Raw genomic sequence first — 27,156 nt, 5'->3', positions numbered from 1 at the left:
TGGCGGACAAGATGGCGGACAAGATGGCGGACAAGATGGCGGACAAGATGGCGGCCAAGATGGCGGACAAGATGGCGGACAAGATGGCGGCCAAGATGGCGGACAAGATGGCGGACAATATGGCGGACAAGATGGCGGCCAAGATGGCGGACAAGATGGCGGACAAGATGCCGGACAAGATGGCGGACAAGATGGCGGACAAGATGGCGGACAAGATGCCGGACAAGATGGCGGACAAGATGGCGGACAAGATGGCGGACAAGATGGCGGACAAGATGGCGGACAAGATGGCGGCCAAGATGGCGGACAAGATGGTGGACAAGATGGCGGCCAAGATGGCGGACAAGATGGCGGCCAAGATGGCGGACAAGATGGCGGACAAGATGGCGGACAAGATGGCGGCCAAGATGGCGGACAAGATGGTGGACAAGATGGCGGCCAAGATGGCGGACAAGATGGCGGACAAGATGGCGGACAAGATGGCGGACAAGATGGCGGACAAGATGGTGGACAAGATGGCGGCCAAGATGGCGGACAAGATGGCGGACAAGATGGCGGCCAAGATGGCGGCTAATATGGCGGCCAAGATGGCGGACAAGATGGCGGACAAGATGGCGGACAAGATGGCGGACAAGATGGCGGACAAGATGGCGGACAAGATGGCGGACAAGATGGCGGCCAAGATGGCGGACAAGATGGCGGACAAGATGGCGGCCAAGATGGCGGACAAGATGGCGGCCAAGATGGCGGCCAAGATGGCGGACAAGATGGCGGACAAGATGCCGGACAAGATGGCGGACAAGATGGCGGACAAGATGGCGGACAAGATGGCGGACAAGATGGCGGCCAAGATGGCGGACAAGATGGTGGACAAGATGGCGGCCAAGATGGCGGACAAGATGGCGGACAAGATGGCGGACAAGATGGCGGACAAGATGACGGACAAGATGGCGGACAAGATGGCGGACAAGATGGCGGCCAAGATGGCGGACACAAGATGGCGGACAAGATGGCGGACAAGATGGCGGACAATATGGCGGACAAGATGGCGGACACAAGATGGCGGACAAGATGGCGGACAAGATGGCGGACAAGATGGCGGACAAGATGGCGGACAAGATGGCGGACAATATGGCGGACAAGATGGCGGACACAAGATGGCGGACAAGATGGCGGACAAGATGGCGGACAAGATGGCGGCCAAGATGGCGGACAAGATGGCGGCCAAGATGGCGGACAAGATGGCGGCCAAGATGGCGGACAAGATGGCGGACACAAGATGGCGGCCAAGATGGCGGCCAAGATGGCGGCCAAGATGGCGGCTAATATGGCGGCCAAGATGGCGGCCAAGATGGCGGCCAAGATGGCGGACACAAGATGGCAGCCAAGATGGCGGACACAAGATGGCGGACAACATGGCGGACAAGATGGCGGACAAGATGGCGGACAAAATGGCGGCCAAGATGGCGGCCAAGATGGCGGACAATATGGCGGCCAAGATGGCGGACAAAAGATGGCGGACACAAGATGGCGGCCAAGATGGCGGACACAAGATGGCGGACAACATGGCGGACAAGATGGCGGACAAGATGGCGGACAAGATGGCGGACAAGATGGCGGACAAGATGGCGGCCAAGATGGCGGACAAGATGGCGGACAAGATGGCGGCCAAGATGGCGGACAAGATGGCGGCCAAGATGGCGGCCAAGATGGCGGCCAAGATGGCGGACACAAGATGGCAGCCAAGATGGCGGACAAGATGGCGGACAAGATGGCGGCCAAGATGGCGGACAAGATGGCGGACACAAGATGGCGGCCAAGATGGCGGACACAAGATGGCGGACAACATGGCGGACAAGATGGCGGCCAAGATGGCGGCTAATATGGCGGCCAAGATGGCGGACAAGATGGCGGACAAGATGGCGGACAAGATGGCGGACAAGATGGCGGACAAGATGGCGGACAAGATGGCGGCCAAGATGGCGGACAAGATGGTGGACAAGATGGCGGCCAAGATGGCGGACAAGATGGCGGACAAGATGGCGGCCAAGATGGCGGCTAATATGGCGGCCAAGATGGCGGACAAGATGGCGGACAAGATGGCGGACAAGATGGCGGACAAGATGGCGGTCAAGATGGCGGACACAAGATGGCGGCCAAGATGGCGGACAAGATGGCGGACAAGATGGCGGACAAGATGCCGGACAAGATGGCGGACAAGATGGCGGACAAGATGGCGGACAAGATGGCGGACAAGATGGCGGACAAGATGGCGGCCAAGATGGCGGACAAGATGGTGGACAAGATGGCGGCCAAGATGGCGGCCAAGATGGCGGACAAGATGGCGGACAAGATGGCGGCAAAGATGGCGGACAAAAGATGGCGGACAATATGGCGGACAAGATGGCGGCCAAGATGGCGGACAAGATGGCAGACAATATGGCGGACAATATGGCGGACAAGATGGCGGCCAAGATGGCGGACAAGATGGCGGACAAGATGCCGGACAAGATGGCGGACAAGATGGCGGACAAGATGGCGGACAAGATGGCGGACAAGATGGCGGCCAAGATGGCGGACAAGATGGCGGACAAGATGGCGGCCAAGATGGCGGACAAGATGGCGGACAAGATGGCGGCCAAGATGGCGGCCAAGATGGCGGCCAAGATGGCGGCCAAGATGGCGGACAAGATGCCGGACAAGATGGCGGACAAGATGGCGGCCAAGATGGCGGACAAGATGGCGGACAAGATGGCGGACAAGATGGCGGCCAAGATGGCGGACAAGATGGTGGACAAGATGGCGGCCAAGATGGCGGACAAGATGGCGGACAAGATGGCGGACAAGATGGCGGACAAGATGGCGGACAAGATGGCGGACAAGATGGCGGACAAGATGGCGGCCAAGATGGCGGCCAAGATGGCGGACACAAGATGGCGGACAAGATGGCGGACAAGATGGCGGACAATATGGCGGACAAGATGGCGGACACAAGATGGCGGACAAGATGGCGGACACAAGATGGCGGACAAAATGGCGGACAAGATGGCGGACAATATGGCGGACAAGATGGCGGACACAAGATGGCGGACAAGATGGCGGACAAGATGGCGGACAAGATGGCGGACAAGATGGCGGACAAGATGGCGGCCAAGATGGCGGACAAGATGGCGGCCAAGATGGCGGACAAGATGGCGGACACAAAATGGCGGCCAAGATGGTGGACAAGATGGCGGACAATATGGCGGCCAAGATGGCGCTAAAGATGGCGGCCAAGATGGCGGACAAGATGGCGGACAAGATGGCGGACAAAAGATAGCGGACAATATGGCGGACAAGATGGCGGACAAGATGGCGGCCAAGATGGCGGACACAAGATGGCAGCCAAGATGGCGGACAAGATGGCGGACAAGATGGCGGCCAAGATGGCGGACAAGATGGCGGACACAAGATGGCGGCCAAGATGGCGGACACAAGATGGCGGACACAAGATGGCGGCCAAGATGGCGGACACAAGATGGCGGACAACATGGCGGACAAGATGGCGGACAAAATGGCGGCCAAGATGGCGGACAAGATGGCGGACACAAGATGGCGGCCAAGATGGTGGACAAGATGGCGGACAATATGGCGGCCAAGATGGCGCTAAAGATGGCGGCCAAGATGGCGGACAAGATGGCGGACAAGATGGCGGACAAGATGGCGGACAATATGGCGGACAAGATGGCGGACAAGATGGCGGACAAGATGGCGGCCAAGATGGCGGACAAGATGGCGGACAAGACGGCGGCCAAGATGGCGGACAAGATGGCGGCCAAGATGGCGGCTAATATGGCGGCCAAGATGGCGGACACAAGATGGCGGACAAGATGGCGGACATGATGGCGGACAAGATGGTGGACAAGATGGCGGCCAAGATGGCGGCCAAGATGGCGGACACAAGATGGCAGCCAAGATGGCGGACAAGATGGCGGACAAGATGGCGGACAATATGGCGGACACAAGATGGCGGACAAGATGGCGGCCAAGATGGCGGCCAAGATGGCGGACAACATGGCGGACAAGATGGCGGACAAGATGGCGGACAAAATGGCGGACACAAGATGGCGGACAAGATGGCGGACAAGATGGCGGACAAGATGGCGGACAAGATGGCGGACAAGATGGCGGACAAGATGGCGGACAAGATGGCGGCCAAGATGGCGGACACAAGATGGCGGCCAAGATGGCGGACAAGATGGCGGACAATATGGCGGACAAGATGGCGCCCAAGATGGCGGCCAAGATGGCGGACAAGATGGCGGACACAAGATGGCGGCCAAGATGGCGGGCACAAGATGGCGGACAACATGGCGGACAAGATGGCGGACACAAGATGGCGGACAAGATGGCGGACAAGATGGCGAACAAAATGGCGGACATGATGGCGGACACAAGAAGGGGGCCAAGATGGCGGACACAAGATGGTAGACAATATGGCGGCCAAGATGGCGGCCAAGATGGCGGACAAGATGGCGCACAAGATGGCGGACAAGATGGCGGACAAGATGGTGGACAAGATGGCGGACAATATGGCGGCCAAGATGGCGGACAAGGTGGCAGACAAGATGGCGGACACAAGATGGCGGACAAGATGGCAGACAAGATGGCGGACAAGATGGTGGCCAAGATGGCGGCCAAGATGGCGGCCAAGATGGCGAACAAGATGGCGGCCAAGATCGCGGACAAGATGGCGGACATGATGGCGCACACAAGATGGCGGACAAGATGGCGGACAAGATAGCGGACACAAGATGGCGGACAAGATGGCGGCCAAGATGGCGTCCAAGATGGCGGCCAAGATGGCGGACAAGATGGCGGCCAAGATGGCGGACATGATGGCGCACACAAGATGGCGGACAAGATAGCGGACACAAGATAACGGACAACATGGCGGCCAAGATGGCGGACAAGATGGCGACCAGGATGGCGGACAAGATGGCGGACAAGATGGCGGACACAAGATGGCGGCCAAGATGGCGGACAAGATGGCGGACAAGATGGCGGCCAAGATGGCGGACAAGATGGCGGACAAGATGGCGGACAAGATGGCGGACAAGATGGCGGCCAAGATGGCGGACAAGATGGCGGACAAGATGGCGGCCAAGATGGCGGACAAGATGGCGGACAAGATGGCGGCCAAGATGGCGGACAAGATGGCGGCCCAGATGGCGACTAAGATGGCGGCCAAGATGGCGGACATGATGGCGGACACAAGATGGCGGACAAGATGGCGGACAAGATGGCAGACAAGATGGCGGACAAGATGGCAGACAAGATGGCGGCCAAGATGGCGTACAAGATTGCGAACAAGATGGCGGCCAAGATCGCGGACAAGATGGCGGACATGATGGCGCACACAAGATGGCGGACAAGATGGCGGACAAGATAGCGGACACAAGATGGCGGACAACACGGCGGCCAAGATGGCGGACAAGATGGCGACCAGGATGGCGGACAAGATGGCGGCCAAGATGGCGGACACAAGATGGCGGCCAAGATGGCGGACAAGATGGCGGACAAGATGGCGGACAAGATGGCGGACAAGATGGCAGTCAAGATGGCGGACACAAGATGGCGGCCAAGATGGCGGACAAGATGGCGGACAATATGGCGGCCAAGATGGCGCTAAAGATGGCGGCCAAGATGGCGGACAAGATGGCGGACAAGATGGCGGCAAAGATGGCGGACAAAAGATGGCGGACAATATGGCGGACAAGATGGCGGCCAAGATGGCGGACAAGATGGCAGACAATATGGCGGACAATATGGCGGACAAGATGGCGGCCAAGATGGCGGACAAGATGGCGGCCAAGATGGCGGACAAGATGGCGGACAAGATGGCGGACAAGATGGCGGACAAGATGGTGGACAAGATGGCGGACAAGATGGCGGCCAAGATGGCGGACAAGATGGCGGACAAGATGGCGGACACAAGATGGCGGACAACATGGCGGACAAGATGGCGGCCAAGATGGCGGACAAAATGGCGGACAAAATGGCGGACAAGATGGCGGACAAGATGGCGGACAAGATGGCGGACAAGACGGCGGACAAGATGGCGGCCAAGATGGCGGCCAAGATGGCGGACAAGATGGCGGACAAGATGGCGGACAAGAAGGCGGACAAGATGGCGGACAAGATGGCGGACAAGATGGCGGACAAGATGGCGGCCAAGATGGCGGACAAGATGGCGACAAGATGGCGGACAAGATGGCGGCCAAGATGGCGGCCAAGATGGCGGACAAGATGGCGGCCAAGATGGCGGACAATATGGCGGCCAAGATGGCGGACAAGATGGCGGACAAGATGGCGGACAACATGGCGGCCAAGATGGCGACCAAGATGGCGGACAAGATGGCGGACAAGATGGCGGCCAAGATGGCGGACAAGATGGCGGACAAGATGGCGCACACAATATGGCGGACAAGATGGCGGACAAGATGGCGGACAACATGGCGGCCAAGATGGCGACCAAGATGGCGGACAAGATGGCGGACAAGATGGCCCCATCTTGTCCGCCATCTTGTCCGCCATCTTGTCTGCCATCTTGTCCGCCATCTTGGCCGCCATCTTGTGCGCCATCTTGTGTCCGCCATCTTGTGTTCGCCATCTTGTCCGCCATCTTGTTTCCGCCATCTTGTCCGCCATCTTGGCCACCATATTGTCCGCCATCTTGTCCGCCATCTTGGCCACCATATGGTCCGCCATCTTGGCCGCCATTTTGTGTCCGGCATCTTGTCCACCATCTTGTCCGCCATCTTGGCCGCCATCTTGTCCGCCATCTTGTCCGCCATCTTGGAAGCCATCTTGTCCACCATCTTGGCCGCCATCTTGTCCGCCATCTTTGCCGCCATCTTGTCCGCCATCTTGGCCGCCATCTTGTCCACCATCTTGTCCGCCATCTTGTCCGCCATCTTGTCCGCCATCTTTAGCGCCATCTTGGCCGCCATCTTGTCCGCCATCTTGGCCGCCATCTTGGCCGCCATCTTGTCCGCCATCTTGGCCGCCATCTTGTCCCCATCTTGTCCGCCATCCTGGCCGCCATCTTGTCCGCCATCTTGGCCGCCATCTTGGTCGCCATCTTGGCCGCCATTTTGTGTCCGTCATCTTGTCCACCATCTTGTCCGCCATCTTGGCCGCCATCTTGTCCGCCATCTTGTCCGCCATCTTGGAAGCCATCTTGTCCACCATCTTGTCCGCCATCTTGGCCGCCATCTTGTCCGCCATCTTGTCCGCCATCTTGGCCGTCATCTTGTCCGCCATCTTGTACGCCATCTTGTGTCCGCCATCATGTCCGCCATCTTGTCCGCCATCTTGTCCGCCATCATGGCCGCCATCTTGGCCGCCATCTTGTCCGCCATCTTGTCCGCCATCTTGTGTCCGCCATCTTGTCCGCCATTTTGGCCGCCATATTGGCCGCCATCTTGTCCGCCATCTTGTCCGCCATCTTGGCCGCCATCTTGTCCGCCATCTTGGCCGCCATCTTGTCCGCCATCTTGTCCGCCATCTTGGCCGCCATCTTGTCCGCCATCTTGTCCGCCATCTTTGCCGCCATCTTGTCCACCATCTTGTCCGCCATCTTGTCCGCCATATTGGCCGCCATCTTGTCCGCCATCTTGTACGCCATCTTGTGTCCGCCATCATGTCCGCCATCTTGGCCGCCATCTTGTGTCCGCCGTCTTGTCCGCCATTTTGGCCGCCATATTGCCCGCCATCTTGTCCGCCATCTTGGCCACCATCTTGTCCGCCATCTTGGCCGCCATCTTGTGTCCGCCATCTTGTCCGCCATATTGGCCGCCATCTTGTGTCCGCCATCTTGTCCGCCATTTTGGCCGCCATCTTGTCCGCCATCTTATCCGCCATCTTGTCCGCCATCTTGTGTCCGCCATCTTGTCCGCCATTTTGGCCGCCATCTTGGCCGCCATCTTGTCCGCCATCTTGTCCGCCATCTTGGCCGCCATCTTGTCCGCCATCTTGGCCACCATCTTGTCCGCCATCTTGGCCGCCATCTTGTGTCCGCCATCTTGTCCACCATCTTGGCCGCCATCTTGTCCGCCATCTTGTACGCCATCTTGTGTCCGCCATCTTGTCCGCCATCTTGGCCGCCATCTTGTCCGCCATCTTGGTCACCATCTTGGCCGCCATCTTGTCCGCCATCTTGGCCACCATCTTGTCCGCCATCTTGGCCGCCATCTTGTGTCCGCCATCTTGTCCGCCATCTTGGCCGCCATCTTGTCCGCCATCTTGGCCGCCATCTTGTCCGCCATCATGTCCGCCATCTTGGCCGCCATCTTGTCCGCCATCTTGTCCGCCATCTTGGCCGCCATCTTGTCCGCCATCTTGGCCACCATCTTGTCCGCCATCTTGGCCGCCATCTTGTGTCCGCCATCTTGTCCACCATCTTGGCCGCCATCTTGTCCGCCATCTTGTACGCCATCTTGTGTCCGCCATCATGTCCGCCATCTTGGCCGCCATCTTGTCCGCCATCTTGGCCGCCATCTTGTCCGCCATCTTGTCCGCCATCTTGGCCACCATCTTGTCCGCCATCTTGGCCGCCATCTTGTGTCCGCCATCTTGTCCACCATCTTGTCCGCCATCTTGGCCGCCATCTTGTACGCCATCTTGTGTCCGCCATCTTGTCCGCCATCTTGGCCGCCATCTTGTCCGCCATCTTGGCCACCATCTTGTCCGCCATCTTGGCCGCCATCTTGGCCACCATCTTGTCCGCCATCTTGGCCGCCATCTTGTCCGCCATCTTGTCCGCCATCTTGGCCGCCATCTTGTCCGCCATCTTGGCCACCATCTTGTCCGCCATCTTGGCCGCCATCTTGTGTCCGCCATCTTGTCCACCATCTTGGCCGCCATCTTGTCCGCCATCTTGTCCGCCATCTTGTGTCCGCCATCTTGTCCGCCATCTTGTCCGCCATCTTGGCCGCCATCTTGTCCGCCATCTTGTCCGCCATCTTGGCCGCCATCTTGTCCGCCATCTTGGCCACCATCTTGTCCGCCATCTTGGCCGCCATCTTGTGTCCGCCATCTTGTCCACCATCTTGGCCGCCATCTTGTCCGCCATCTTGTACGCCATCTTGTGTCCGCCATCTTGTCCGCCATCTTGGCCGCCATCTTGTCCGCCATCTTGGCCACCATCTTGGCCGCCATCTTGTCCGCCATCTTGGCCGCCATCTTGTCCGCCATCTTGGCCACCTTCTTGTCCACCATCTTGGCCGCCATCTTGTGTCCGCCATCTTGTCCGCCATCTTGGCCGCCATCTTGTCCGCCATCTTGTCCGCCATTTTGGCCACCATCTTGTCCGCCATCTTGGCCGCCATCTTGTGTCCGCCATCTTGTCCGCCATATTGGCCGCCATCTTGTGTCCGCCATCCTGTCCGCCATTTTGGCCGCCATATTGGCCGCCATCTTGTCCGCCATCTTGTCCGCCATCTTGTGTCCGCCATCTTGTCCGCCATTTTGGCCGCCATCTTGTCCGCCATCTTGTCCGCCATCTTGGCCGCCATCTTGTCCGCCATCTTGGCCACCATCTTATCCGCCATCTTGGCCGCCATCTTGGCCACCATCTTGTCCGCCATCTTGGCCGCCATCTTGTGTCCGCCATCTTGTCCACCAACTTGGCCGCCATCTTGTCCGCCATCTTGTCCGCCATATTATCCGCCATCTTGTCCGCCATCTTGGCCACCATCTTGTCCGCCATCTTGGCCGCCATCTTGTGTCCGCCATCTTGTCCGCCATCTTGTCCGCCATATTGGCCGCCATCTTGTGTCCGCCATCCTGTCCGCCATTTTGGCCGCCATATTGGCCGCCATCTTGTCCGCCATCTTGTCCGCCATCTTGTCCGCCATCTTGTGTCCGCCATCTTGTCCGCCATTTTGGCCGCCATCTTGTCCGCCATCTTGTCCGCCATCTTGGCCGCCATCTTGGCCACCATCTTATCCGCCATCTTGGCCGCCATCTTGGCCACCATCTTGTCCGCCATCTTGGCCACCTTCTTGTCCGCCATCTTGTGTCCGCCATCTTGTCCGCCATTTTGGCCGCCATATTATCCGCCATCTTGTCCGCCATCTTGGCCACCATCTTGTCCGCCATCTTGGCCGCCATCTTGTGTCCGCCATCTTGTCCGCCATATTGGCCGCCATCTTGTGTCCGCTATCTTGTCCGCCATTTTGGCCGCCATCTTGTCCGCCATCTTGTCCGCCATCTTGTCCGCCATCTTGTGTCCGCCATCTTGTCCGCCATTTTGGCCGCCATCTTGGCCGCCATCTTGTCCGCCATCTTGTCCGCCATCTTGGCCGCCATCTTGTCCGCCATCTTGGCCACCATCTTGTCCGCCATCTTGGCCGCCATCTTGTGTCCGCCATCTTGTCCACCATCTTGGCCGCCATCTTGTCCGCCATCTTGTACGCCATCTTGTGTCCGCCATCTTGTCCGCCATCTTGGCCGCCATCTTGTCCGCCATCTTGGCCACCATCTTGGCCGCCATCTTGTCCGCCATCTTGGCCACCATCTTGTCCGCCATCTTGGCCGCCATCTTGTGTCCGCCATCTTGTCCGCCATCTTGGCCGCCATCTTGTTCGCCATCTTGGCCGCCATCTTGTCCGCCATCATGTCCGCCATCTTGGCCGCCATCTTGTCCGCCATCTTGTCCGCCATCTTGGCCGCCATCTTGTCCGCCATCTTGGCCACCATCTTGTCCGCCATCTTGGCCGCCAGTTTGTCAATCATTTTGTCCGCCATCTTGTCCGCCATCTTGTCCGCCATCTTGTGTCCGCCTTCTTGTCCGCCTTCTTGTCCGCCATCTTGTCCGCCATCTTGTCCGCCATCTTGTCTGCCATCTTGTCCGCCATCTTGGCCGCCATCTTGTGTCCGCCATCTTGTCCACCATCTTGGCCGCCATCTTGTCCGCCATCTTGTACGCCATCTTGTGTCCGCCATCATGTCCGCCATCTTGTCCGCCATCTTGTCCGCCATTTTGGCCGCCATATTGGCCGCCATCTTGTCCGCCATCTTGTCCGCCATCTTGGCCGCCATCTTGTCCGCCATCTTGGCCGCCATCTTGTCCGCCATCTTGGCCGCCATCTTGTCCGCCATCTTGGCCGCCATCTTGTCCGCCATCTTGTCCGCCATCTTGTGTTAGCCATCTTGTCCGCCATTTTGGCCGCCATATTGGCCGCCATCTTGTCCGCCATCTTGTCCGCCATCTTGTGTCCGCCATCTTGTCCGCCATTTTGGCCGCCATATTGGCCGCCATCTTGTCCGCCATCTTGTCCGCCATCTTGGAAGCCATCTTTTCCACCATCTTGTCCGCCATCTTGGCCGCCATCTTGTCCGCCATCTTGTCCGCCATCTTGGCCGCCATCTTGGCCACCATCTTGTCCGCCATCTTGGCCGCCATCTTGTGTCCGCCATCTTGTCCACCATCTTGGCCGCCATCTTGTCCGCCATCTTGTACGCCATCTTGTGTCCGCCATCTTGTCCGCCATCTTGGCCGCCATCTTGTCCGCCATCTTGGCCGCCATCTTGTCCGCCATCTTGTCCGCCATCTTGGCCGCCATCTTGTCCGCCATCTTGGCCGCCATCTTGTCCGCCATCTTGTCCGCCATCTTGGCCGCCATCTTGTCCGCCATCTTGGCCACCATCTTGTCCGCCATCTTGGCCGCCATCTTGTGTCCGCCATCTTGTCCACCATCTTGGCCGCCATCTTGTCCGCCATCTTGTACGCCATCTTGTGTCCGCCATCATGTCCGCCATCTTGGCCGCCATCTTGTGTCCGCCATCTTGTCCGCCATTTTGGCCGCCATATTGGCCGCCATCTTGTCCGCCATCTTGTCCGCCATCTTGTGTCCGCCATCTTGTCCGCCATCTTGGCCGCCATCTTGTCCGCCATCTTGGCCGCCATCTTGTCCGCCATCTTGTCCGCCATCTTGGCCGCCATCTTGTCCGCCATCTTGGCCACCATCTTGTCCGCCATCTTGGCCGCCATCTTGTGTCCGCCATCTTGTCCGCCATCTTGGCCGCCATCTTGTCCGCCATCTTGGCCGCCATCTTGTCCGCCATCATGTCCGCCATCTTGGCCGATATCTTGTGTCCGCCATCTTGTCCGCCATTTTGGCCGCCATATTGGCCGCCATCTTGTCCGCCATCTTGTCCGCCTTCTTGTCCGCCATCTTGTCCGCCATCTTGGCCGCCATCTTGTCCGCCATCTTGTCCGCCATCTTGGCCGCCATCTTGTCCGCCATCTTGGCCACCATCTTGTCCGCCATCTTGGCCGCCATCTTGTGTCCGCCATCTTGTCCACCATCTTGGCCGCCATCTTGTCCGCCATCTTGTACGCCATCTTGTGTCCGCCATCTTGTCCGCCATCTTGGCCGCCATCTTGTCCGCCATCTTGGCCACCATCTTGTCCGCCATCTTGGCCGCCATCTTGGCCACCATCTTGTCCGCCATCTTGGCCGCCATCTTGTCCGCCATCTTGTCCGCCATCTTGGCCGCCATCTTGTCCGCCATCTTGGCCACCATCTTGTCCGCCATCTTGGCCGCCATCTTGTGTCCGCCATCTTGTCCACCATCTTGGCCGCCATCTTGTCCGCCATCTTGTACGCCATCTTGTGTCCGCCATCTTGTCCGCCATCTTGGCCGCCATCTTGTCCGCCATCTTGGCCACCATCTTGGCCGCCATCTTGTCCGCCATCTTGGCCACCATCTTGTCCGCCATCTTGGCCGCCATCTTGTGTCCGCCATCTTGTCCGCCATCTTGGCCGCCATCTTGTCCGCCATCTTGGCCGCCATCTTGTCCGCCATCATGTCCGCCATCTTTGCCGCCATCTTGGCCACCATCTTGTCCGCCATCTTGTACGCCATCTTGTGTCCGCCATCATGTCCGCCATCTTGTCCGCCATCTTGTCCGCCATCATGGCCGCCATCTTGGCCGCCATCTTGTCCGCCATCTTGTCCGCCATCTTGTGTCCGCCATCTTGTCCGCCATTTTGGCCGCCATATTGGCCGCCATCTTGTCCGCCATCTTGTCCGCCATCTTGGCCGCCATCTTGTCCGCCATCTTGGCCGCCATCTTGTCCGCCATCTTGTCCGCCATCTTGGCCGCCATCTTGTCCGCCATCTTGGCCACCATCTTGTCCGCCATCTTGGCCGCCATCTTGTGTCCGCCATCTTGTCCACCATCTTGGCCGCCATCTTGTCCGCCATCTTGTACGCCATCTTGTGTCCGCCATCATGTCCGCCATCTTGTCCGCCATCTTGTACGCCATCTTGTGTCCGCCATCATGTCCGCCATCTTGTCCGCCATCTTGGCCACCATCTTGTCCGCCATCTTGGCCGCCATCTTGTGTCCGCCATCTTGTCCACCATCTTGGCCGCCATCTTGTCCGCCATCTTGTCCGCCATCTTGGCCACCATCTTGTCCGCCATCTTGGCCGCCATCTTGTCCGCCATCTTGTCCGCCATCTTGTGTCCGCCATCTTGTCCGCCATTTTGGCCGCCATCTTGTCCGCCATCTTGTGTCCGCCATCTTGTCCGCCATATTGGCCGCCATCTTGTCCGCCATTTTGGCCGCCATATTGGCCGCCATCTTGTCCGCCATCTTGTCCGCCATGTTGGCCGCCATCTTGTCCGCCATCTTGGCCGCCATCTTGTGTCCGCCATCTTGTCCACCATCTTGGCCGCCATCTTGTCCGCCATCTTGTCCGCCATCTTGGCCGCCATCTTGTCCGGCATCTTGTCCGCCATTTCGGCCGCCATATTGGCCGCCATCTTGTCCGCCATCTTGTCCGCCATCTTGGCCGCCATCTTGTCCGCCATCTTGGCCGCCATCTTGTCCGCCATCTTGTCCGCCATCTTGGCCGCCATCTTGTCCGCCATCTTGGCCGCCATCTTGTCCGCCATCTTGTCCGCCATCTTGTGTCCGCCATCTTGTCCGCCATTTTGGCCGCCATCTTGGCCGCCATCTTGTCCGCCATCTTGTCCGCCATCTTGTCCGCCATCTTGTGTCCGCCATCTTGTCCGCCATCTTGTCCGCCATCTTGTGTCCGCCATCTTGTCCGCCATTTTGGCCGCCATATTGGCCGCCATCTTGTCCGCCATCTTGTCCGCCATCTTGGCCGCCATCTTGTCCGCCATCTTGGCCGCCATCTTGTCCGCCATCTTGTCCGCCATCTTGGCCGCCATCTTGTCCGCCATCTTGGCCACCATCTTGTCCGCCATCTTGGCCGCCATCTTGTGTCCGCCATCTTGTCCACCATCTTGGCCGCCATCTTGTCCGCCATCTTGTACGCCATCTTGTGTCCGCCATCATGTCCGCCATCTTGGCCGCCATCTTGTCCGCCATCTTGGCCGCCATCTTGTCCGCCATCTTGTCCGCCATCTTGTCCGCCATCTTGTCCGCCATCTTGTGTCCGCCATCTTGTCCGCCATTTTGGCCGCCATATTGGCCGCCATCTTGTCCGCCATCTTGTCCGCCATCTTGGCCGCCATCTTGTCCGCCATCTTGTCCGCCATCTTGTGTCCGCCATCTTGTCCGCCATTTTGGCCGCCATATTGGCCGCCATCTTGTCCGCCATCTTGTCCGCCATCTTGGCCGCCATCTTGTCCGCCATCTTGGCCGCCATCTTGTCCGCCATCTTGTCCGCCATCTTGGCCGCCATCTTGTCCGCCATCTTGGCCACCATCTTGTCCGCCATCTTGGCCGCCATCTTGTGTCCGCCATCTTGTCCACCATCTTGGCCGCCATCTTGTCCGCCATCTTGTACGCCATCTTGTGTCCGCCATCATGTCCGCCATCTTGGCCGCCATCTTGTCCGCCATCTTGGCCGCCATCTTGTCCGCCATCTTGTCCGCCATCTTGGCCGCCATCTTGTCCGCCATCTTGTACGCCATCTTGTGTCCGCCATCATGTCCGCCATCATGTCCGCCATCTTGTCCGCCATTTTGGCCGCCATATTGGCCGCCATCTTGTCCGGCATCTTGTCCGCCATCTTGGCCGCCATCTTGTCCGCCATCTTGGCCGCCATCTTGTCCGCCATCTTGTCCGCCATCTTGGCCGCCATCTTGTCCGCCATCTTGGCCGCCATCTTGTCCGCCATCTTGGCCGCCATCTTGTCCGCCATCATGTCCGCCATCTTGTGTCCGCCATCATGTCCGCCATCTTGGCCGCCATCTTGTCCGCCATCTTGTCCGCCATCTTGTCCGCCATCTTGTACGCCATCTTGTGTCCGCCATCATGTCCGCCATCATGTCCGCCATCTTGTCCGCCATTTTGGCCGCCATATTGGCCGCCATCTTGTCCGGCATCTTGTCCGCCATCTTGGCCGCCATCTTGTCCGCCATCTTGGCCGCCATCTTGTCCGCCATCTTGGCCGCCATCTTGTCCGCCATCTTGTCCACCATCTTGGCCGCCATCTTGTCCGCCATCTTGTACGCCATCTTGTGTCCGCCATCATGTCCGCCATCTTGGCCGCCATCTTGTCCGCCATCTTGGCCGCCATCTTGTCCGCCATCTTGTCCGCCATCTTGTCCGCCATCTTGTCCGCCATCTTGTGTCCGCCATCTTGTCCGCCATTTTGGCCGCCATATTGGCCGCCATCTTGTCCGCCATCTTGTCCGCCATCTTGTCCGCCATCTTGGCCGCCATCTTGTCCGCCATCTTGTCCGCCATCTTGTGTCCGCCATCTTGTCCGCCATTTTGGCCGCCATATTGGCCGCCATCTTGTCCGCCATCTTGTCCGCCATCTTGGCCGCCATCTTGTCCGCCATCTTGGCCGCCATCTTGTCCGCCATCTTGTCCGCCATCTTGGCCGCCATCTTGTCCGCCATCTTGGCCACCATCTTGTCCGCCATCTTGGCCGCCATCTTGTGTCCGCCATCTTGTCCACCATCTTGGCCGCCATCTTGTCCGCCATCTTGTACGCCATCTTGTGTCCGCCATCATGTCCGCCATCTTGGCCGCCATCTTGTCCGCCATCTTGGCCGCCATCTTGTCCGCCATCTTGTCCGCCATCTTGGCCGCCATCTTGTCCGCCATCTTGTACGCCATCTTGTGTCCGCCATCATGTCCGCCATCATGTCCGCCATCTTGTCCGCCATTTTGGCCGCCATATTGGCCGCCATCTTGTCCGGCATCTTGTCCGCCATCTTGGCCGCCATCTTGTCCGCCATCTTGGCCGCCATCTTGTCCGCCATCTTGTCCGCCATCTTGGCCGCCATCTTGTCCGCCATCTTGGCCGCCATCTTGTCCGCCATCTTGGCCGCCATCTTGTCCGCCATCATGTCCGCCATCTTGTGTCCGCCATCATGTCCGCCATCTTGTCCGCCATCTTGTCCGCCATCTTGTCCGCCATCTTGTCCGCCATCTTGTCCGCCATCTTGTCCGCCATATTGGCCGCCATCTTGTCCGCCATCTTGTCCGCCATCTTGTCCGCCATCTTGTCCGCCATCTTGTGTCCGCCATCTTGTCCGCCATCTTGGCCGCCATCTTGTCCGCCATCTTGTCCGCCATCTTGGCCGCCATCTTGTCCGCCATCTTGTACGCCATCTTGTGTCCGCCATCATGTCCGCCATCTTGTCCGCCATCTTGACCGCCATCATGTCCGCCATCTTGTCCGCCATCTTGTCCGCCATCTTGTCCGCCATCTTGTCCACCATCTTGTCCGCCATCTTGGCCGTCATCTTGTCCGCCATCTTGTACGCCATCTTGTGTCCGCCATCATGTCCGCCATCTTGTCCGCCATCTTGTCCGCCATCATGGCCGCCATCTTGGCCGCCATCTTGTCCGCCATCTTGTCCGCCATCTTGTGTCCGCCATCTTGTCTGCCATTTTGGCCGCCATATTGGCCGCCATCTTGTCCGCCATCTTGTCCGCCATCTTGGCCGCCATTTTGTCCGCCATCTTGGCCGCCATCTTGTCCGCCATCTTGTCCGCCATCTTGGCCGCCATCTTGTCCGCCATCTTGGCCACCATCTTGTCCGCCATCTTGGCCGCCATCTTGTGTCCGCCATCTTGTCCACCATCTTGGCCGCCATCTTGTCCGCCATCTTGTCCGCCATCTTGGCCGCCATCTTGTCCGCCATCTTGGCCGCCATCTTGTCCGCCATCTTGGCCGCCATCTTGTCCGCCATCTTGGCCGCCATCTTGTCCGCCATCTTGTCCGCCATCTTGTGTCCGCCATCTTGTCCGCCATTTTGGCCGCCATTTTGGCCGCCATATTGGCCGCCATCTTGTCCGCCATCTTGTCCGCCATCTTGTCCGCCATCTTGTGTCCGCCATCTTGTCCGCCATTTTGGCCGCCATATTGGCCGCCATCTTGTCCGCCATCTTGTCCGCCATCTTGGAAGCCATCTTGTCCACCATCTTGTCCGCCATCTTGGCCGCCATCTTGTCCGCCATCTTGTCCGCCATCTTGGCCGTCATCTTGTCCGCCATCTTGTACGCCATCTTGTGTCCGCCATCATGTCCGCCATCTTGTCCGCCATCTTGTCCGCCATCATGGCCGCCATCTTGGCCGCCATCTTGTCCGCCATCTTGTCCGCCATCTTGTCCGCCATCTTGTGTCCGCCATCTTGTCCGCCATTTTGGCCGCCATATTGGCCGCCATCTTGTCCGCCATCTTGTCCGCCATCTTGTCCGCCATCTTGTCCGCCATCTTGTCCGCCATCTTGTCCGCCATCTTGTCCGCCATCTTGTCCGCCATCTTGTCCGCCATCTTGTACGCCATCTTGTGTCCGCCATCATGTCCGCCATCTTGTCCGCCATCTTGTCCGCCATCATGGCCGCCATCTTGTCCGCCATCTTGTCCGCCATCTAGTCCGCCATCTTGTCCGCCATCATGTCCACCATCTTGGCCGCCATCTTGTGTCCGCCATCTTGTCCGCCATCTTGTCCGCCATCTTGGCCGCCATCTTGTCCGCCATCTTGTACGCCATCTTGTGTCCGCCATCATGTCCGCCATCATGTCCGCCATCTTGTCCGCCATTTTGGCCGCCATATTGGCCGCCATCTTGTCCGGCATCTTGTCCGCCATCTTGGCCGCCATCTTGTCCGCCATCTTGGCCGCCATCTTGTCCGCCATCTTGTCCGCCATCTTGGCCGCCATCTTGTCCGCCATCTTGGCCGCCATCTTGTCCGCCATCTTGGCCGCCATCTTGTCCGCCATCATGTCCGCCATCTTGTGTCCGCCATCATGTCCGCCATCTTGTCCGCCATCTTGTCCGCCATCTTGTCCGCCATCTTGTCCGCCATCTTGTCCGCCATCTTGTCCGCCATATTGGCCGCCATCTTGTCCGCCATCTTGTCCGCCATCTTGTCCGCCATCTTGTCCGCCATCTTGTGTCCGCCATCTTGTCCGCCATCTTGGCCGCCATCTTGTCCGCCATCTTGTCCGCCATCTTGGCCGCCATCTTGTCCGCCATCTTGTACGCCATCTTGTGTCCGCCATCATGTCCGCCATCTTGTCCGCCATCTTGACCGCCATCATGTCCGCCATCTTGTCCGCCATCTTGTCCGCCATCTTGTCCGCCATCTTGTCCACCATCTTGTCCGCCATCTTGGCCGTCATCTTGTCCGCCATCTTGTACGCCATCTTGTGTCCGCCATCATGTCCGCCATCTTGTCCGCCATCTTGTCCGCCATCATGGCCGCCATCTTGGCCGCCATCTTGTCCGCCATCTTGTCCGCCATCTTGTGTCCGCCATCTTGTCTGCCATTTTGGCCGCCATACTGGCCGCCATCTTGTCCGCCATCTTGTCCGCCATCTTGGCCGCCATTTTGTCCGCCATCTTGGCCGCCATCTTGTCCGCCATCTTGTCCGCCATCTTGGCCGCCATCTTGTCCGCCATCTTGGCCACCATCTTGTCCGCCATCTTGGCCGCCATCTTGTGTCCGCCATCTTGTCCACCATCTTGGCCGCCATCTTGTCCGCCATCTTGTCCGCCATCTTGGCCGCCATCTTGTCCGCCATCTTGGCCGCCATCTTGTCCGCCATCTTGGCCGCCATCTTGTCCGCCATCTTGGCCGCCATCTTGTCCGCCATCTTGTCCGCCATCTTGTGTCCGCCATCTTGTCCGCCATTTTGGCCGCCATTTTGGCCGCCATATTGGCCGCCATCTTGTCCGCCATCTTGTCCGCCATCTTGTCCGCCATCTTGTGTCCGCCATCTTGTCCGCCATTTTGGCCGCCATATTGGCCGCCATCTTGTCCGCCATCTTGTCCGCCATCTTGGAAGCCATCTTGTCCACCATCTTGTCCGCCATCTTGGCCGCCATCTTGTCCGCCATCTTGTCCGCCATCTTGGCCGTCATCTTGTCCGCCATCTTGTACGCCATCTTGTGTCCGCCATCATGTCCGCCATCTTGTCCGCCATCTTGTCCGCCATCATGGCCGCCATCTTGGCCGCCATCTTGTCCGCCATCTTGTCCGCCATCTTGTCCGCCATCTTGTGTCCGCCATCTTGTCCGCCATTTTGGCCGCCATATTGGCCGCCATCTTGTCCGCCATCTTGTCCGCCATCTTGTCCGCCATCTTGTCCGCCATCTTGTCCGCCATCTTGTCCGCCATCTTGTCCTTCATCTTGTCCGCCATCTTGTCCGCCATCTTGTCCGCCATCTTGTCCGCCATCTTGTCCGCCATCTTGTCCGCCATCTTGTGTCCGCCATCTTGTCCGCCATCTTGGCCGCCATCTTGGCCGCCATCTTGGCCGCCATCTTGTCCGCCATCTTGTACGCCATCTTGTGTCCGCCATCATGTCCGCCATCTTGTCCGCCATCTTGTCCGCCATCATGGCCGCCATCTTGTCCGCCATCTTGTCCGCCATCTTGTCCGCCATCTTGTCCGCCATCTTGTCCACCATCTTGGCCGCCATCTTGTCCGCCATCTTGTCCGCCATCTTGTCCGCCATATTGTCCGCCATCTTGGCCGCCATCTTGTCCGCCATCTTGTCCGCCATCTTGTCCGCCATCTTGTCCGCCATCTTGTCCGCCATCTTGACCGCCATCTTGGCCGCCATCTTGGCCGCCATCTTGGCCGCCATCTTGTCCGCCATCTTGTACGCCATCTTGTCCGCCATCTTGTCCGCCATCTTGTGTCCGCCATCTTGTCCGCCATCTTGGCCGCCATTTTGTCCGCCATCTTGTCCACCATCTTGTCCGCCATCGTGTCCGCCATCTAGTCCGCCATCTTGGGCGCCATCTTGGCCGCCATCTTGTCCGCCATCTTGTCCGCCATCTTGACCGCCATCTTGTCCGCCATCTTGTCCGCCATCTTGTCCGCCATCTTGTCCGCCATCTTGTACGCCATCTTGTGTCCGCCATCATGTCCGCCATCTTGTCCGCCATCTTGTCCGCCATCATGGCCGCCATCTTGTCCGCCATCTTGTCCGCCATCTTGTCCGCCATCTTGTCCGCCATCTTGTCCACCATCTTGGCCGCCATCTTGTCCGCCATCTTGTCCGCCATCTTGTCCGCCATATTGTCCGCCATCTTGGCCGCCATCTTGTCCGCCATCTTGGCCGCCATCTTGTCCGCCATCTTGTCCGCCATCTTGTCCGCCATCTTGTCCGCCATCTTGACCGCCATCTTGTCCGCCATCTTGTCCGCCATCTTGTCCGCCATCTTGTCCACCATCTTGGCCGCCATCTTGTCCGCCATCTTGTCCGCCATCTTGTCCGCCATATTGTCCGCCATCTTGGCCGCCATCTTGTCCGCCATCTTGGCCGCCATCTTGTCCGCCATCTTGTCCGCCATCTTGTCCGCCATCTTGTCCGCCATCTTGACCGCCATCTTGTCCGCCATCTTGGCCGCCATCTTGGCCGCCATCTTGTCCGCCATCTTGTACGCCATCTTGTCCGCCATCTTGTCCGCCATCTTGTGTCCGCCATCTTGTCCGCCATCATGGCTGCCATCTTGTCCGCCATCTTGTCCGCCATCTTGTCCGCCATCTTGTCCGCCATCTTGTCCACCATCTTGGCCGCCATCTTGTCCGCCATCTTGTCCGCCATCTTGTCCGCCATCATGTCCACCATCTTGGCCGCCATCTTGTGTCCGCCATCTTGTCCGCCATCTTGACCGCCATCTTGGCCACCATCTTGTCCGCCATCTTGTCCGCCATCTTGTGTCCGCCATCTTGTCCGCCATCTTGTCCACCATCTTGGCCGCCATCTTGAGTCCGCCATCTTGTCCGCCATCTTGGCCGCCATCTTGGTGGGGAAAGGGGGGGAGGGGGATGGAAGATGTTACCTCTTGAGAGGCATGCTCTCCTGGTATCGGAAATTTGAAAACAGCTGGTTTGTATGAAAAATTAGTGTATAAACATTGCATACCTTACGGCTGAAAATTGGTTGCAACGTTAGTGTATAAACATTGCATACCTTACGGCGGAAAATTGGTTTTAAAGTTAGTGTATAAACATTGCATACCTTACGGCGCAGTACCAGGAGCTACCTCTTCCGTGGATGCTCTCCTGGTACTATACATTCGGAAACTGGTAGTTTTCGAAGAATTTTTTCACGACCAACGGGAAAGTTAGTGTTTAAACATTGCATACTTTTCGGTGGTTTTCGAGCCAAATTGCTGCAAAATTTTACTCGACCAACGGGAAAGTTAGTGGTTAAATATTGCATACCTTTCGGCGGTTTTCGACCAAAATTGCTGTACAAGTTGCTACCTCTGCCGTGGATGCTTTCCTGGTATCGGAAATCGAAAAACAGCTGGTTTTATATGGAATTTTGTACCAACCGACGGAAAGTTTGAGCGAGATGAAGGATGCTTTCCGTTTTATTGATATTACTTATTAGCGATCGTTCTCACGTGTTTGATATCCAATAGCAATTGTGATGGGCAAATTTGTCCCAAGCTGCAGATGTCGCCTCTGGGAAACCATGCTCTCCTGGTATCGGAAATCTGAAAACAATTGTGTGCGCGGCTACGGCATAGTGGTTTTCACAGTTGCCCAGCTGGTTCTGTCATTGGGCAAATTTGTCAGCATTTTGTCAACACTAGTGGCACATATTAATGTGAATTTCGATCGTTCGTTTGATTTTCGCGTATTAAGTTTGATGCTCCAATTTTAGGCCGGTTGTCCGTGCGTCAAAAAATACAAGAATTTCTGGGCCGATCTCTTCGTTCATTGTGAAAACACTTGCAATCATTTCGTCACATTTACACTTGCACATTTACATCAATATGAAACACACTACGTGCTCCCAATGCACAATTTGATAGCCAGTAGCAAATTATAGGGATACAACACCACAAAGCACTCACTAATTTTTCTCAAACAAACTGAGTTTTCAATGCAAAAAACTAGACCGCTTTCAACACGCGCGACAATGTTTTAGCAAAACTACTATGATAGGTTCTTCACTGAATACATCGATTTGATATCAATGCATGATTGATTTCTTCAAGTATCTTTTTTCGTGTTCTTTTTTTAATTTAGATCAACGATTTCGCAGTGATGATCTTCAACCGTATGGATTTAGAATTGGAAATTTTAGAACAATTTCAGTCTAACAACGATGCAAATGTTACCGAGATTACAACAATGTAGTGTGAACAGTATTCTACACGGGGATATGATGAAGTGTTGGGAAAGTGGGTGGACATAAGCTGAACCTACAATCCAGCTTCGAGTAAGTAATAATCAAGAAAAACAGAAATGGTATTCCAAGAACCATGAAGTATCAAATATCGAACGGAAAAGAGAGTTCTAATGATTGCAATATGATTTTATTCATATTCTATGACAATGCTATGCTATGTCGTAGTACACTGACAGATTGTGTCGGTTATAACATCATTACCGGCTTGCAAACTTGTAGAAATTGTGACGATCAAAATACTAAACAAAATACTCCACCACAATACTGTTTCTAAACACGTAGGCTGGACATTTTCACGGTTCAATCGGGAAGAGAAAACAATACCACACCACGAGTATCGCAATGGCAATAGCTTGCAAATATTGCGGAAGTGAAAACAAGCATTGTTTCTATTCTAGCATCTAACGATAGGATCATTTACGAACAGATGAAAAAATCCCGTTGAAGAAATAGAATACATGAATTGGTTGAAGTAAAAGGGCATATAAGGATTCACGGGGCGGCCAGATGGTGTATTGGTAGCGCAGTCGGTCTGTACAAGATAGGACCACGGAAAAATTTCATTTGGACCACCAAACCTCCGTACGCAGCACTGACTATCCTACGGGTAAATAAAGTAAAAAAGAAATGGTAGGCTTAAACATCCTAAAGATGTCGTGCCGATAAAGAAGAATGAGTTTGAAGGAGTTACACTGCATACTTCTCTTGCGTAGCCGTGTAACCGGGCCGATATAGCTAATCAAATAAAAAAAATTATCTAACCAAGGTTAACCAATTTTCTACCTTTTTAACTAGATTTTATGCTATAAATTACCTCTGCTGCTAAATTTCCAAAAATCGCACCATCGGCACAAGTTGTTTGGGGCCCCAACACGGCGAGGCCCTAGGCGACCGCCTACTCCGCCTACCGTTTGATCCGCCGCTGCTCAAGGGCGAACTATAATTCCGCCCTGGTCCTCCAAGGAGATTGATCTTCCACTGGACCGTCAGATGATATCCCAATTGTGGCACATGACATCCCAAACTCCGTGCAAACTTGAACTGTGCGAAATAGTGAAATTTGATTAAGTTTATTAATGAAATTGTATATCTTTTGCTTACACTATGCAGTATTTAAGGTTTATGATTCAAAAAAGGAAATGATTCAGCATACGTGGATTTGACCTCTTTAGATTGTAATATTCCCGGCTTCAATTCACTCTAAAAATTCCATTTTCAAGGTCCATTTTCTCCAATATTCAATGTCCATGTATCAATGCACCTTGCAAGCATGCCTCTGAAGGATATCCCCCATGGTAAAGTATAAGAAGTTTTTGTTTGCATTTGCATTCTCTGGATCGATTACGAAACACAACCAGAAAGAAAAACAATACTCTTTCGGAAGCATGCCCTACAACCAGTATCCAAGAGTGTCCTTCACAACAGCTGTAATTACTCCAAAAACATAACATGACAAAACCTTGTTGATGTTGGCTCAATCTGGCCTATATTGGAGCGGGGTTGGGTGCACTCATTTGGATGGTTTTGCTTATTTTAGAAGGTTAAGAAGCGATGATACCACGTTCTACTGTGCCGCTGTCCATCAAACCGGATTCATACATGCGCGTGAATGGTGTTGAATTTGGTAAGAAACAAACATGAGGACGTTATGGGTGCATAAATTTAGCTTCTTCACATTCGGACGTGTGTGTGTGTTTTTTTTAAAGAGCTATAACGAATCCGTGTGAGGCAATCTCTTAAAATCAGCTACACAAACGAGAATACCGGAACGGATACGAACGGTGTGCGCCAAAAAGGAAAAAAGTCCCCGCTCTTCGAAATGGAGTACAATTGACCGGCTACCCCCATTTTTTTTTTTGTAAACGGAAAGCTGTCAATCAAAGCGTGTTATCATGGTGCGAACGAACGGAACGCGTTGACGTACCAGCTCATCAGCGAAAAGATCCTAGCGATGGCAGCTTCACGATGGGAGCTGGTGTGAAAGAGATGCTACCCGAGCAGCGGCGTGGTGCAAGAGCGACAAGGAGCAAACATAAACAAAGAAGCAACTGAAGAAAAACCCTTCTTGAGCTTGATGAATCCAAAAATGTGAATGGCCATCACTGTGGCGCCATCTCGCGTTTCTCTTCACCTTGGCGGGCTGTGTTTGTTTGCTTGCGCTACTAAAGCTAATTACGGTACGTCACCACATGGCAAACGGTTGCTGCTGGCTACACTTACACACCTTCATCTAACACCGCACGTCAACGGTGTAACGCGCGTGATGGGTGGTGTCAAAAACAGGTTGCGCTCATATACACTCGTGAAGTCTTTATTCACGTTTTTCATTTCATTTTTTATCTTACTGCAGCGATTCCCTTTCGGTACCTCCCTCACTGGCCTCATGAAACCAATAAGGCGGAACAACATCAATGCAAAACGATTGCTCGCACAATGGAAATTCCGAATCAATCAGTTCCGTGTGTGAATTTACGAGCCGTAAAAGGTTACGGAAAACTAACACATAAAATACTGTCCGTAATGATCGTTTCCCTGCTCGGTTTTCTGTTCCCCTCAATCGATGAGTGTTTTAACGGCGTCTTTGCGATCCATGCCACGTGCTTGTCCGGAGTGAATAAACTTTGAAACTCGTCAAATTTTTACCGCCCCTCGTAAAGTTAAAAAAAATGGCCAAGAACATGCTGCACGATCATCTTTATGTATGTGTGTTTGTGTGCCTTCGGCAAGCGTAGCTCCGTGCACGGTTGTGTGTGAAAATGGCAAGCTGCAACCATATTGCGCCACATGTCTGCCCAAATGGAAGGAATGTAACCGGGAAGTTAATGCAGAATATAGTGCCACAAGGTGCAATTGAAGCATTGAAGCATCTGAAATGATACGTGGAAAAGTCACCCCATAGCCATGCCTCCCTGCTTTGCAATATTGCTCCAGGTTTGAAGGACCAGCAATTTAATTGACGCCAAGCCACAAGAGCGAGACAACCGAAACGGCTGCTTGGCGCTTTATTTTCCGCCCGGGGGTTGTTGCACGAAAGGGAAACTGTGGAAAGTGTGGACGCCGTAAAAATGCACTCGTATCGAGATGCTTCAATCAATCAATTCTCCGCCCGCCAAGCAGATGGGAATCGATTGAAGATGAGCTTCCCTGTTTGCAGCTAGCAGATGGAAGCGGAACGAGGTCACAAACGGTTTCCAGTTTACTACTCGGATATTTTTTATGCGATTTTCCCCGTGGCAGATCTATGATACGCTGCGCGTTAATGGTATTGCGAAGTATACTGTTAAGGGTAGTTCAAATCATAAACACAAAGCCTTGAATGTGTATTGCACTAATTGATTACAAATATTTTTTTAATGTCGAATATAAAGCGTCGCAAAGTAAAAGTATTGTTGTGAGAAAAAAGTTAAACTATGCATGAAAAGCATGTTACAATTTACAAAAAGCAAATTGTTAGTACTACGCAATAATACGTAATTGAATTGAGGTTATGATTTTTGTTTAAAACGCCTGAATGTATGCAATCACTATAACATTCAATTTTAATAATGTGGTGAAATATTATGTTATATTATCTAGCATTGTGGTGAATAATAAAATTTAATGCAATTTATCGATAAAAGGGCGGTCAATGCAATAATGTACCACTAAATTCGCTATACTTCAATCCTCAAACTCAAACTTTTATAGAATAAAAATGTGTAATGAGACTGAGGTCAAAAACAAAAGATATAAAAGTAATCAACTAAATAATGAATAAAGACAATCGTTTTTATAGCACACCCTTACTATTGCATTAGGTAAGTATTGCAATAGGTAAGTATATAGCAACTTATTTCGTTATTTAAGAAAATCGTTTCATTTCGTTTAATAAGAAGTAACTACTATTAGCAACTTATAGCAGTTATTTCTTATTTAATGGTTTATTATTTATTACATTAGACTTTGTTGTAGACACCCGTTGAAGACTACAGACTGTTAAATGTTTTACATATATTTCTTCTCTTTCTGTCTCTACCTTTGTCTCTTTCTCTCTGTATCTCTCTTTCTATCTTTCTCTTTAAATAATAATTACACAACTACCCTCACACCATTTCCGGATAATCAATCACAGTGTCATCCCATCCGGTCCTTCTCCAACACCAACCGAACCAGTACCCTAATCACTGTACATCCTGCCTGACTTTATGAAGCTATATCCGTGACAGGGCAGAACAAGAGGCCCCCATTTGCGATTAGTCGATCAATTAGTTAACCGTTTTGCTAAAACAATGTTAGCTTAACGGGGGCTTACGACCGTATGGGAACGTGTTTAACCGCGTTATCGTGGTGCACGAGTGCTTAACTTCGACTTCATTCCATCACGCACACGGTGGTGGTGGCCACGATCAACACACCGAGCGAACAATAAATTAGTGCAATTTATGCACTATTTTAAGAGCAAATCATTAGTAAACTCCTACGCCGCCCTTCCGCGAGTGGGCCCCCCTCCGCCGTACTTGTT

This window comes from Anopheles moucheti, chromosome 3 (genome assembly GCF_943734755.1).
Source record: "Anopheles moucheti chromosome 3, idAnoMoucSN_F20_07, whole genome shotgun sequence".
NCBI classification, from domain to species: Eukaryota; Metazoa; Arthropoda; class Insecta; order Diptera; family Culicidae; genus Anopheles; species Anopheles moucheti.
Note: the sequence above shows the minus strand (reverse complement) of the source record.